We start from the raw sequence: 12,475 nt of genomic DNA on the forward strand, positions 1-12,475 counted from the left end.
TACCGCATGGTAGGTTGTTGCAGAAGGTTAAAGCTCACGGGATCCAGGGTGAGGCTGCCAATTGGATTCAAAATTGGCTGGACGACAGAAGACAGAGGGTGGTTGTAGAGGGTTGTTTTTCAAACTGGAGGCCTGTGACCAGTGGTGTGCCTCAGGGATCGGTGCTGGGGTCCACTGTTATTTGTGATTTATATTAATGATTTGGATGAGAATTTAGGAGGCATGGTTAGTAAGTTTGCAGATGACACCAAGATTGGTGGCACAGTGGATAGTGAAGAAGGTTATCTAGGATTGCAACGGGATCTTGATCAATTAGGCCAGTGGGCCGACGAATGGCAGATGGAGTTTAATTTAGATAAATGTGAGGTGATGCATTTTGGCAGATCGAATCAGGCCAGGACCTACTCAGTTAATGGTATGGCGTTGGGGAGAGTTATAGAACAAAGAGATCTAGGAGTACAGGTTCATAGCTCCTTGAAGGTGGAGTCACAGGTGGACAGGGTGGTGAAGAAGGCATTCGGCATGTTTGGTTTCATTGGTCAGAACATTGAATACAGGAGTTGGGACGTCTTGTTGAAGTTGTACAAGACATTGGTACGGCCACACTTGGAATACTGTGTGCAGTTCTGGTCACCCTATTATAGAAAGGATATTATTAAACTAGAAAGAGTGCAGAAAAGATTTACTAGGATGTTGCCGGGACTTGATGGTTTGAGTTATAAGGAGAGGCTGGATAGACTGGGACTTTTTTCCCTGGAGCGTAGGAGGCTTAGGGGTGATCTTATAGAGGTCTATAAAATAATGAGGGGCATAGATAAGGTAGATAGTCAACATCTTTTCCCAAAGGTAGGGGAGTCTAAAACTCGAGGGCATAGGTTTAAGGTGAGAGGGGAGAGATTCAGAAGGGCCCAGAGGGGCAATTTCTTCACTCAGAGGGTAGTGAGTGTCTGGAATGTGCTGCCAGAGGTAGTAGTAGAGGCGGGTACAATTGTGTCTTTTAAAAAGCATTTAGATAGTTACATGGGTAAGATGGGTATAGAGGGTTATGGGCCAAGTGTGGGGCAACTGGGACTAGCTTAATGGTAAAAACTGGGCGGCATGGACTGGTTGGGCCGAAGGGCCTGTTTCCATGCTGAAAACTTCTATGATTCTATGATTAATTGTGTCTTCCTTGGAGCTCCCCTCTGAGGTGTTCTCCTGGGAGGCAGTGGGGGGGGGGGGGGGGGGGGGGGCAGCCGGGATGAGCCGGCGCTGTCAGCTGGAGGACCTGCGGGAGGATGGGCATGTGGTCAGTCGGAGGGATGGGTCAGTCAGTAAGGCAACAACAACTCGCGTTTGACAGGTCCTCTGGGTGGGGCCCGATGGTTCCTCACCTCTGCGGAGTCCGCCAGCCTCCGCCTGGGTGACCGCACTGTCCTCGGCCACTCCCGTCACCTCCAGGCCCGGTCCTCGAAGGTGGTGAGGATTCTTCAGTCCGACACGCCTCCGGCAGTCTGGGCCCTCTCCCGGCGATTGTGCGAGAGTTTCTCCTGCGGAGACACAGGGGGCATCGTTAGCCTCACGCTTGGCTCGCAGTGGTTGCGGGTGGGTGGGGGTTTGTGAAGGGAGGGTTGGGGGGGTTGAAGGGGGAAGGGGGTGCGGGAGGGTTGCGGGTCACCTGGAGAGTTGGGGAATGGATTCTCCCATGTGGGCGGAGAGGTCTCGGGGTTGCAAGGGTGATGGAGGGTGGGGGGAGGGGTGGGGGGGGGGGGGGGTTGGTGTCTACTCACTCTGGCTGCCCGGTGTAGCCCGTAGACCTTTTTGCCACACAGGAGGCCAGTCCTCCTGGTCACTGCCCGAGCTCACAGCCGCCGCCACCTCATCCCAGGCAGCACTGTCTACTGTGGCTGACCCTCTGTGGCCCTCGGGGGAACAGGACACCCCTCCCGGCCTCCACTGCGTCCTGGAGCCTCCCACGCTCAGCGGCACTGAATCTTGGGGCCAGTCTCCTCGTTGCCATTGTGCTGAGCTGGCTGGGGTTGGCTGAGCAAGTACAGTCTCAGTGCTGCTCGGCCTTGTTCGTGGGGGGCTAGCGAGCGGGGGGCTGGGGGGTGCTGGGGAGCGGGGGGCTGGGGAGCGGGGGGCTGGGGAGCGGGGGGCTGGCGAGTGGGGGGCTGGCGAGCGGGGGGCTGGGGGGGGCTGGCGAGTGGGGGGCTGGGGGGGCGGGGGGGGGCTGGCGAGTGGGGGGCTGGCGAGCGGGGGGCTGGGGGGGGCTGGCGAGCGGGGGGCTGGGGGGGGCTGGCGAGTGGGGGGCTGGGGGGGCGGGGGGGGGCTGGGGGGGGCTGGCGAGTGGGGGGCTGGCGGGCGGGGGGCTGGGGGGGCTGGCGAGCGGGGGGCTGGGGGGGGGCTGGCGAGCGGGGGGCTGGGGGGGCTGGGGAGCGGGGGGCTGGGGGGGCTGGCGAGTGGGGGGCTGGGGAGCGGGGGGCTGGGGGGGGGCTGGCGAGTGGGGGGGCTGGGGGGGGATGGGGGGGGCGGGGGGGGGCTGGTGAGAGAGGTGCCAGACATTGAGTGGTGAGTCTACTTTTGCGGCGAGAAGCCCGTGGGGCCTCGATCAGTGGACCAATTACCGTTGAATACCGATGCGACGTCACTGAGCAATTCCCACTCGCTACCTTTCCGGAGAATTGTTCCCGACGGGAAACCCCATTGGCTGGCTGCGGGAATGGAGAATCCCGTTGCTGGTGGGGGCGTGCAGGGAAACACGGCTGGAAGATCGGAGAATCCCACCCCACACCCACATCTCAGAGAGGATGTGTTGTCCTTTGTAATACTTAGGCCAGGCCTTTGAGATTGTCCAATGTGAGTTCCCTGATTAATGGCCCAATCAGGGAACCTCTTCTCCGTATATAACAGAGAGTGTCAGATCCTCCGCACTCCCGGTGTAGACAGCGAGCTGAGTGCACTCCCGGTGTAGACAGCGAGCTGAATGCACTCCCGGTGTAGACAGCGAGCTGAATGCACTCCCGGTGTAGACAGCGAGCTGAATGCACTCCCGGTGTAGACAGCGAGCTGAATGCACCCCCGGTGTAGACAGCGAGCTGAGTGCACTCCCGGTGTAGACAGCGAGCTGAGTGCACTCCCGGTGTAAACAGTGAGCTGAATGCACTCCCGGTGTAGACAGCGAGCTGAGTGCACTCCCGGTGTAGACAGCGAGCTGAATGCACCCCCGGTGTAGACAGCGAGCTGAGTGCACTCCCGGTGTAGACAGTGAGCTGAGTGCACTCCCGGTGTAGACAGTGAGCTGAGTGCACTCCCGGTGTAGACAGCGAGCTGAGTGCACTCCCGGTGTAGACAGCGAGCTGAATGCACCCCCGGTGTAGACAGCGAGCTGAGTGCACTCCCGGTGTAGACAGCGAGCTGAGTGCACTCCCGGTGTAGACAGTGAGCTGAGTGCACTCCCGGTGTAGACAGCGAGCTGAATGCACTCCCGGTGTAGACAGCGAGCTGAGTGCACTCCCGGTGTAGACAGCGAGCTGAATGCACTCCAGGTGTAGACAGCGAGCTGAGTGCAATCCCGGTGTAGACAGCGAGCTGAATGCACTCCCGGTGTAGCAGCGAGCTGAGTGCACTCCCGGTGTAGACAGCGAGCTGAATGCACTCCCGGTGTAGACAGCGAGCTGAATGCACTCCCGGTGTAGACAGCGAGCTGAATGCGCTCCCGGTGTAGACAGCGGGCTGAGTCCTCTCCCGGTGTAGACAGCGAGCTGAATCCACTCCCGGTGTAGACAGCGAACTGAGTGCACTCCCGGTGTAGACAGTGAGCTGAGTGCACTCCCGGTGTAGACAGTGAGCTGAATGCACTCCCGGTGTAGACAGCGAGCTGAGTGCACTCCCGGTGTAGACAGCGAGCTGAGTGCACTCCCGGTGTAGACAGCGAGCTGAGTGCACTCCCGGTGTAGACAGCGAGCTGAGTGCACTCCCGGTGTAGACAGCGAACTGAATGCACTCCCGGTGTAGACAGCGAGCTGAGTGCACTCCCGGTGTAGACAGCGAGCTGAGTGCACTCCCGGTGTAGACAGCGAGCTGAGTGCACTCCCGGTGTAGACAGCAAACTGAGTGCACTCCCGGTGTAGACAGCGAGCTGAGTGCACTCCCGGTATAGACAGCGAGCTGAATGCACTCCCGGTGTAGACAGCGAGCTGAGTGCACTCCCGGTGTAGTCAGCGAGCTGAATGCACTCCCGGTGTAGACAGCGAGCTGAATGCACTCCCGGTGTAGTCAGCGAGCTGAGAGCACTCCCGGTGTAGACAGCGAGCTGAGTGCACTCCCGGTGTAGACAGTGAGCTGAGTGTACTCCCGGTGTAGACAGTGAGCTGAGTGCACTCCCGGTGTAGACAGCGAGCTGAGTGCACTCCCGGTGTAGACAGCGAGCTGAGTGCACTCCCGGTGTAGACAGCGAGCTGAGTGCACTCCCGGTGTAGACAGCGAGCTGAATGCACTCCCGGTGTAGACAGCGAGCTGAGTGCACTCCCGGTGTAGACAGGGAGCTGAGTGCACTCCCGGTGTAGACAGTGAGCTGAGTGACTCCCGGTGTAGACAGCGAGCCGAATGCACTCCCGGTGTAGACAGCGAGCTGAATGCACTCCCGGTGTAGACAGCGAGCTGAGTGCACTCCCGGTGTAGACAGCGAGCTGAGTGCACTCCCGGTGTAGACAGTGAGCTGAGTGACTCCCGGTGTAGACAGCGAGCCGAATGCACTCCCGGTGTAGACAGCGAGCCGAATGCACTCCCGGTGTAGACAGCGAGCTGAGTGCACTCCCGGTGTAGACAGCGAGCTGAATGCACTCCCGGTGTAGACAGCGAGCTGAGTGCACTCCCGGTGTAGACAGCGAGCTGTGTGCACTCCCGGTGTAGACAGCGAGCTGAATGCACTCCCGGTGTAGACAGCGAGCTGAGTGCACTCCCGATGTAGACAGCGAGCTGAGTGCACTCCCGGTGTAGACAGTGAGCTGAGTGCACTCCCGATGTAGACAGCGAGCTGAGTGCACTCCCGATGTAGACAGCGAGCTGACTGCACTCCCGGTGTAGACAGGGAGCTGAGTGCACTCCCGGTGTAGACAGCGAGCTGAATGCACTCCCGGTGTAGACAGCGAGCTGAGTGCGCTCCCGGTGTAGAGAGCGAGCTGAATGCACTCCCTGTGTAGACAGTGAGCTGAGTGCTCTCCCGATGTAGACAGCGAGCTGAATGCACTCCCGATGTAGACAGCGAGCTGAGTGCGCTCCCGGTGTAGAGAGTGAGCTGAATGCACTCCCTGTGTAGAGAGCGAGCTGAATGCACTCCCGGTGTAGACAGCGAGCTGAATGCACTCCCGGTGTAGACAGCGAGCTGAGTGCTCTCCCGGTGTAGACAGCGAGCTGAGTGCACTCCCGGTGTAGACAGCGAGCTGAGTGCACTCCCGGTGTAGACAGCGAGCTCAGTGCACTCCCGGTGTAGACAGCGAGCTCAGTGCACTCCCGGTGTAGACAGCGAGCTGAATGCACTCCCGGTGTAGACAGCGAGCTGAGTGCACTCCCGGTGTAGACAGCGAGCTGAGTGCCCTCCCGGTGTAGACAGCGAGCTGAGTGCACTCCCGGTGTAGACAGCGAGCTGAGTGCACTCCCGGTGTAGACAGCGAGCTGAATGCACTCCCGGTGTAGACAGTGAGCTGAGTGCACTCACGGTGCAGACAGCGAGCTGAGTGCATTCCCGGTGTAGACAGCGAGCTGAATGCACTCCCGGTGTAGACAGCGATCTGAATGCACTCCCGGTGTAGACAGCGAGCTGAGTGCAATCCCGGTGTAGACAGCGAGCTGAATGCACTCCCGGTGTAGACAGCGAGCTGAATGCACTCCCGGTGTAGACAGCGAGCTGAGTGCAATCCCGGTGTAGACAGCGAGCTGAATGCACTCCCGGTGTAGACAATGAGCTGAGTGCACTCCCGGTGTAGACAGCGAGCTGAATGCACTCCCGGTGTAGACAGCGAGCTGAATGCACTCCCGGTGTAGACAGCGAGCTGAGTGCACTCCCGGTGTAGACAGCGAGCTGAGTGCACTCCCGGTGTAGACAGCGAGCTGTGTGCACTCCCGGTGTAGACAGTGAGCTGAGTGCACTCCCGGTGTAGACAGCGAGCTGAATGCACTCCCGGTGTAGACAGCGAGCTGAGTGCACTCCCGGTGTAGACAGCGAGCTGAGTGCACTCCCGGTGTAGACAGTGAGCTGAGTGCACTCCCGGTGTAGACAGCGAGCTGAGTGCACTCCCGGTGTAGACAGCGAGCTGGGTGCACTCCTGGTGTAGACATTGAGCTGAGTGCACTCCCGGTGTAGACAGCGAGCTGAGTGCACTCCCGGTGTAGACAGCGAGCTGAGTGCACTCCCGGTGTAGACATCGAGCTGAGTGCACTCCCGGTGTAGCCAGCGAGCTGAATGCACTCCCGGTGTAGACAGCGAGCTGAATGCACTCCCGGTGTAGTCAGCGAGCTGAGAGCACTCCCGGTGTAGACAGCGAGCTGAGTGCACTCCCGGTGTAGACAGTGAGCTGAGTGTACTCCCGGTGTAGACAGTGAGCTGAGTGCACTCCCGGTGTAGACAGCGAGCTGAGTGCACTCCCGGTGTAGACAGCGAGCTGAGTGCACTCCCGGTGTAGACAGCGAGCTGAGTGCACTCCCGGTGTAGACAGCGAGCTGAATGCACTCCCGGTGTAGACAGCGAGCTGAGTGCACTCCCGGTGTAGACAGGGAGCTGAGTGCACTCCCGGTGTAGACAGTGAGCTGAGTGACTCCCGGTGTAGACAGCGAGCCGAATGCACTCCCGGTGTAGACAGCGAGCTGAATGCACTCCCGGTGTAGACAGCGAGCTGAGTGCACTCCCGGTGTAGACAGCGAGCTGAGTGCACTCCCGGTGTAGACAGTGAGCTGAGTGACTCCCGGTGTAGACAGCGAGCCGAATGCACTCCCGGTGTAGACAGCGAGCCGAATGCACTCCCGGTGTAGACAGCGAGCTGAGTGCACTCCCGGTGTAGACAGCGAGCTGAATGCACTCCCGGTGTAGACAGCGAGCTGAGTGACTCCCCGTGTAGACAGTGAGCTGAGTGCACTCCCGGTGTAGAGAGCGAGCTGAATGCACTCCCGGTGTAGACAGCGAGCTGAGTGCACTCCCGGTGTAGAGAGCGAGCTGAATGCACTCCCGGTGTAGACAGCGAGCTGAGTGCACTCCCGGTGTAGACAGCGAGCTGAGTGCACTCCCGGTGTAGACAGCGAGCTGTGTGCACTCCCGGTGTAGACAGCGAGCTGAATGCACTCCCGGTGTAGACAGCGAGCTGAGTGCACTCCCGATGTAGACAGCGAGCTGAGTGCACTCCCGGTGTAGACAGTGAGCTGAGTGCACTCCCGATGTAGACAGCGAGCTGAGTGCACTCCCGATGTAGACAGCGAGCTGACTGCACTCCCGGTGTAGACAGGGAGCTGAGTGCACCCCCGGTGTAGACAGCGAGCTGAATGCACTCCCGGTGTAGACAGCGAGCTGAGTGCGCTCCCGGTGTAGAGAGCGAGCTGAATGCACTCCCTGTGTAGACAGTGAGCTGAGTGCACTCCCGATGTAGACAGCGAGCTGAATGCACTCCCGATGTAGACAGCGAGCTGAGTGCGCTCCCGGTGTAGAGAGTGAGCTGAATGCACTCCCTGTGTAGAGAGCGAGCTGAATGCACTCCCGGTGTAGACAGCGAGCTGAATGCACTCCCGGTGTAGACAGCGAGCTGAGTGCTCTCCCGGTGTAGACAGCGAGCTGAGTGCACTCCCGGTGTAGACAGCGAGCTGAGTGCACTCCCGGTGTAGACAGCGAGCTCAGTGCACTCCCGGTGTAGACAGCGAGCTCAGTGCACTCCCGGTGTAGACAGCGAGCTGAATGCACTCCCGGTGTAGACAGCGAGCTGAGTGCACTCCCGGTGTAGACAGCGAGCTGAGTGCCCTCCCGGTGTAGACAGCGAGCTGAGTGCACTCCCGGTGTAGACAGCGAGCTGAGTGCACTCCCGGTGTAGACAGCGAGCTGAATGCACTCCCGGTGTAGACAGTGAGCTGAGTGCACTCACGGTGCAGACAGCGAGCTGAGTGCATTCCCGGTGTAGACAGCGAGCTGAATGCACTCCCGGTGTAGACAGCGATCTGAATGCACTCCCGGTGTAGACAGCGAGCTGAGTGCAATCCCGGTGTAGACAGCGAGCTGAATGCACTCCCGGTGTAGACAGCGAGCTGAATGCACTCCCGGTGTAGACAGCGAGCTGAGTGCAATCCCGGTGTAGACAGCGAGCTGAATGCACTCCCGGTGTAGACAGTGAGCTGAGTGCACTCCCGGTGTAGACAGCGAGCTGAATGCACTCCCGGTGTAGACAGCGAGCTGAATGCACTCCCGGTGTAGACAGCGAGCTGAGTGCACTCCCGGTGTAGACAGCGAGCTGAGTGCACTCCCGGTGTAGACAGCGAGCTGTGTGCACTCCCGGTGTAGACAGTGAGCTGAGTGCACTCCCGGTGTAGACAGCGAGCTGAATGCACTCCCGGTGTAGACAGCGAGCTGAGTGCACTCCCGGTGTAGACAGCGAGCTGAGTGCACTCCCGGTGTAGACAGTGAGCTGAGTGCACTCCCGGTGTAGACAGCGAGCTGAGTGCACTCCCGGTGTAGACAGCGAGCTGGGTGCACTCCCGGTGTAGACATCGAGCTGAGTGCACTCCCGGTGTAGACAGCGAGCTGAGTGCACTCCCGGTGTAGACAGCGAGCTGAGTGCACTCCCGGTGTAGACATCGAGCTGAGTGCACTCCCGGTGTAGACAGCGAGCTGAATGCACTCCCAGTGTACACAGCGAGCTGAATGCACTCCCGGTGTAGACAGCGAGCTGAATGCACTCCCGGTGTAGACATCGAGCTGAGTGCACTCCCGGTGTAGACAGCGAGCTGAGTGCACTCCCGGTGTAGACAGCGAGCTGAGTGCACTCCCGGTGTAGACAGCGAGCTGAGTGCACTCCCGGTGTAGACAGCGAGCTGAGTGCACTCCCGGTGTAGACAGCGAGCCGAATGCACTCCCGGTGTAGACAGCGAGCCGAATGCACTCCCGGGGTAGACAGCGAGCTGAGGGTACTCCAGGTGTAGACAGCGAGCCGAATGCACTCCCGGTGTAGACAGCGAGCTGAATGCACTCCCGGTGTAGACAGCGAGCTGAATGCACTCCCGGTGTAGACAGCGAGCTGAGTGCACTCCCGGTGTAGACAGCGAGCTGAGTGCACTCCCGGTGTAGACAGTGAGCTGAGTGCACTCCCGGTGTAGACAGCGAGCTGAGTGCACTCCCGGTGTAGACAGCGAGCTGGGTGCACTCCCGGTGTAGACATCGAGCTGAGTGCACTCCCGGTGTAGACAGCGAGCTGAGTGCACTCCCGGTGTAGACAGCGAGCTGAGTGCACTCCCGGTGTAGACAGCGAGCTGAGTGCACTCCCGGTGTAGACATCGAGCTGAGTGCACTCCCGGTGTAGACAGCGAGCTGAATGCACTCCCGGTGTACACAGCGAGCTGAATGCACTCCCGGTGTAGACAGCGAGCTGAATGCACTCCCGGTGTAGACATCGAGCTGAGTGCACTCCCGGTGTAGACAGCGAGCTGAGTGCACTCCCGGTGTAGACATCGAGCTGAGTGCACTCCCGGTGTAGACAGCGAGCTGAATGCACTCCCGGTGTACACAGCGAGCTGAATGCACTCCCGGTGTAGACAGCGAGCTGAATGCACTCCCGGTGTAGACATCGAGCTGAGTGCACTCCCGGTGTAGACAGCGAGCTGAGTGCACTCCCGGTGTAGACAGCGAGCTGAGTGCACTCCCGGTGTAGACATCGAGCTGAGTGCACTCCCAGTGTAGACAGCGAGCTGAATGCACTCCCGGTGTACACAGCGAGCTGAATGCACTCCCGGTGTAGACAGCGAGCTGAATGCACTCCCGGTGTAGACATCGAGCTGAGTGCACTCCCGGTGTAGACAGCGAGCTGAGTGCACTCCCGGTTTAGACATCGAGCTGAGTGCACTCCCGGTGTAGACAGCGAGCTGAATGCACTCCCGGTGTACACAGCGAGCTGATTGCACTCCCGGTGTCGACAGCGAGCTGAGTGCACTCCCGGTGTAGACAGCGAGCTGAGTGCACTCCCGGTGTAGACAGCGAGCTGAGTGCACTCCCGGTGTAGACAGCGAACTGAGTGCACTCCCGGTGTAGACAGCGAGCTGAGTGCACTCCCGGTGTAGACAGCTAGCTGAATGCACTCCCGGTGTAGACAGCGAGCTGAGTGCACTCCCGGTGTAGTCAGCGAGCTGAATGCACTCCCGGTGTAGACAGCGAGCTGAATGCACTCCCGGTGTAGTCAGCGAGCTGAGAGCACTCCCGGTGTAGACAGCGAGCTGAGTGCACTCCCGGTGTAGACAGTGAGCTGAGTGTACTCCCGGTGTAGACTGTGAGCTGAGTGCACTCCCGGTGTAGACAGCGAGCTGAGTGCACTCCCGGTGTAGACAGCGAGCTGAGTGCACTCCCGGTGTAGACAGCGAGCTGAGTGCACTCCCGGTGTAGACAGCGAGCTGAATGCACTCCCGGTGTAGACAGCGAACTGAGTGCACTCCCGGTGTAGACAGGGAGCTGAGTGCACTCCCGGTGTAGACAGTGAGCTGAGTGACTCCCGGTGTAGACAGCGATCCGAATGCACTCCCGGTGTAGACAGCGAGCTGAATGCACTCCCGGTGTAGACAGCGAGCTGAGTGCACTCCCGGTGTAGACAGCGAGCTGAGTGCACTCCCGGTGTAGACAGTGAGCTGAGTGACTCCCGGTGTAGACAGCGAGCCGAATGCACTCCCGGTGTAGACAGCGAGCCGAATGCACTCCCGGTGTAGACAGCGAGCTGAGTGCACTCCCGGTGTAGACAGCGAGCTGAATGCACTCCCGGTGTAGACAGCGAGCTGAGTGACTCCCCGTGTAGACAGTGAGCTGAGTGCACTCCCGGTGTAGAGAGCGAGCTGAATGCACTCCCGGTGTAGACAGCGAGCTGAGTGCACTCCCGGTGTAGAGAGCGAGCTGAATGCACTCCCGGTGTAGACAGCGAGCTGAGTGCACTCCCGGTGTAGACAGCGAGCTGAGTGCACTCCCGGTGTAGACAGCGAGCTGTGTGCACTCCCGGTGTAGACAGCGAGCTGAATGCACTCCCGGTGTAGACAGCGAGCTGAGTGCACTCCCGATGTAGACAGCGAGCTGAGTGCACTCCCGGTGTAGACAGTGAGCTGAGTGCACTCCCGATGTAGACAGCGAGCTGAGTGCACTCCCGATGTAGACAGCGAGCTGACTGCACTCCCGGTGTAGACAGGGAGCTGAGTGCACTCCCGGTGTAGACAGCGAGCTGAATGCACTCCCGGTGTAGACAGCGAGCTGAGTGCGCTCCCGGTGTAGAGAGCGAGCTGAATGCACTCCCTGTGTAGACAGTGAGCTGAGTGCACTCCCGATGTAGACAGCGAGCTGAATGCACTCCCGATGTAGACAGCGAGCTGAGTGCGCTCCCGGTGTAGAGAGTGAGCTGAATGCACTCCCTGTGTAGAGAGCGAGCTGAATGCACTCCCGGTGTAGACAGCGAGCTGAATGCACTCCCGGTGTAGACAGCGAGCTGAGTGCTCTCCCGGTGTAGACAGCGAGCTGAGTGCACTCCCGGTGTAGACAGCGAGCTGAGTGCACTACCGGTGTAGACAGCGAGCTGAGTGCACTCCCGGTGTAGACAGCGAGCTGAGTGCACTCCCGGTGTAGACAGCGAGCTGAGTGCACTCCCGGTGTAGACAGCGAGCTGAGTGCACTCCCGGTGTAGACAGCGAGCTGAATGCACTCCCGGTGTAGACAGTGAGCTGAGTGCACTCACGGTGCAGACAGCGAGCTGAGTGCATTCCCGGTGTAGACAGCGAGCTGAATGCACTCCCGGTGTAGACAGCGATCTGAATGCACTCCCGGTGTAGACAGCGAGCTGAGTGCAATCCCGGTGTAGACAGCGAGCTGAATGCACTCCCGGTGTAGACAGCGAGCTGAATGCACTCCCGGTGTAGACAGCGAGCTGAGTGCAATCCCGGTGTAGACAGCGAGCTGAATGCACTCCCGGTGTAGACAGTGAGCTGAGTGCACTCCCGGTGTAGACAGCGAGCTGAATGCACTCCTGGTGTAGACAGCGAGCTGAATGCACTCCCGGTGTAGACAGCGAGCTGAGTGCACTCCCGGTGTAGACAGCGAGCTGAGTGCACTCCCGGTGTAGACAGCGAGCTGTGTGCACTCCCGGTGTAGACAGTGAGCTGAGTGCACTCCCGGTGTAGACAGCGAGCTGAATGCACTCCCGGTGTAGACAGCGAGCTGAGTGCACTCCCGGTGTAGACAGCGAGCTGAATGCACTCCCGGTGTAGACAGCGAGCTGAGTGCACT

General features: G+C 59.9%; 1 protein-coding gene across 1 annotated transcript in view; it reads left to right on the plus strand.

The window, feature by feature from the left end:
* The window catches only part of LOC140392168 (cholecystokinin receptor-like), an 84,499-nt gene that overhangs the window by 561 nt on the left and 71,463 nt on the right, over positions 1-12,475 (plus strand). The gene's annotated exons all lie outside the window — the stretch shown is intronic.

This window comes from Scyliorhinus torazame, chromosome 15 (genome assembly GCF_047496885.1).
Source record: "Scyliorhinus torazame isolate Kashiwa2021f chromosome 15, sScyTor2.1, whole genome shotgun sequence".
NCBI classification, from domain to species: domain Eukaryota; kingdom Metazoa; phylum Chordata; class Chondrichthyes; order Carcharhiniformes; family Scyliorhinidae; genus Scyliorhinus; species Scyliorhinus torazame.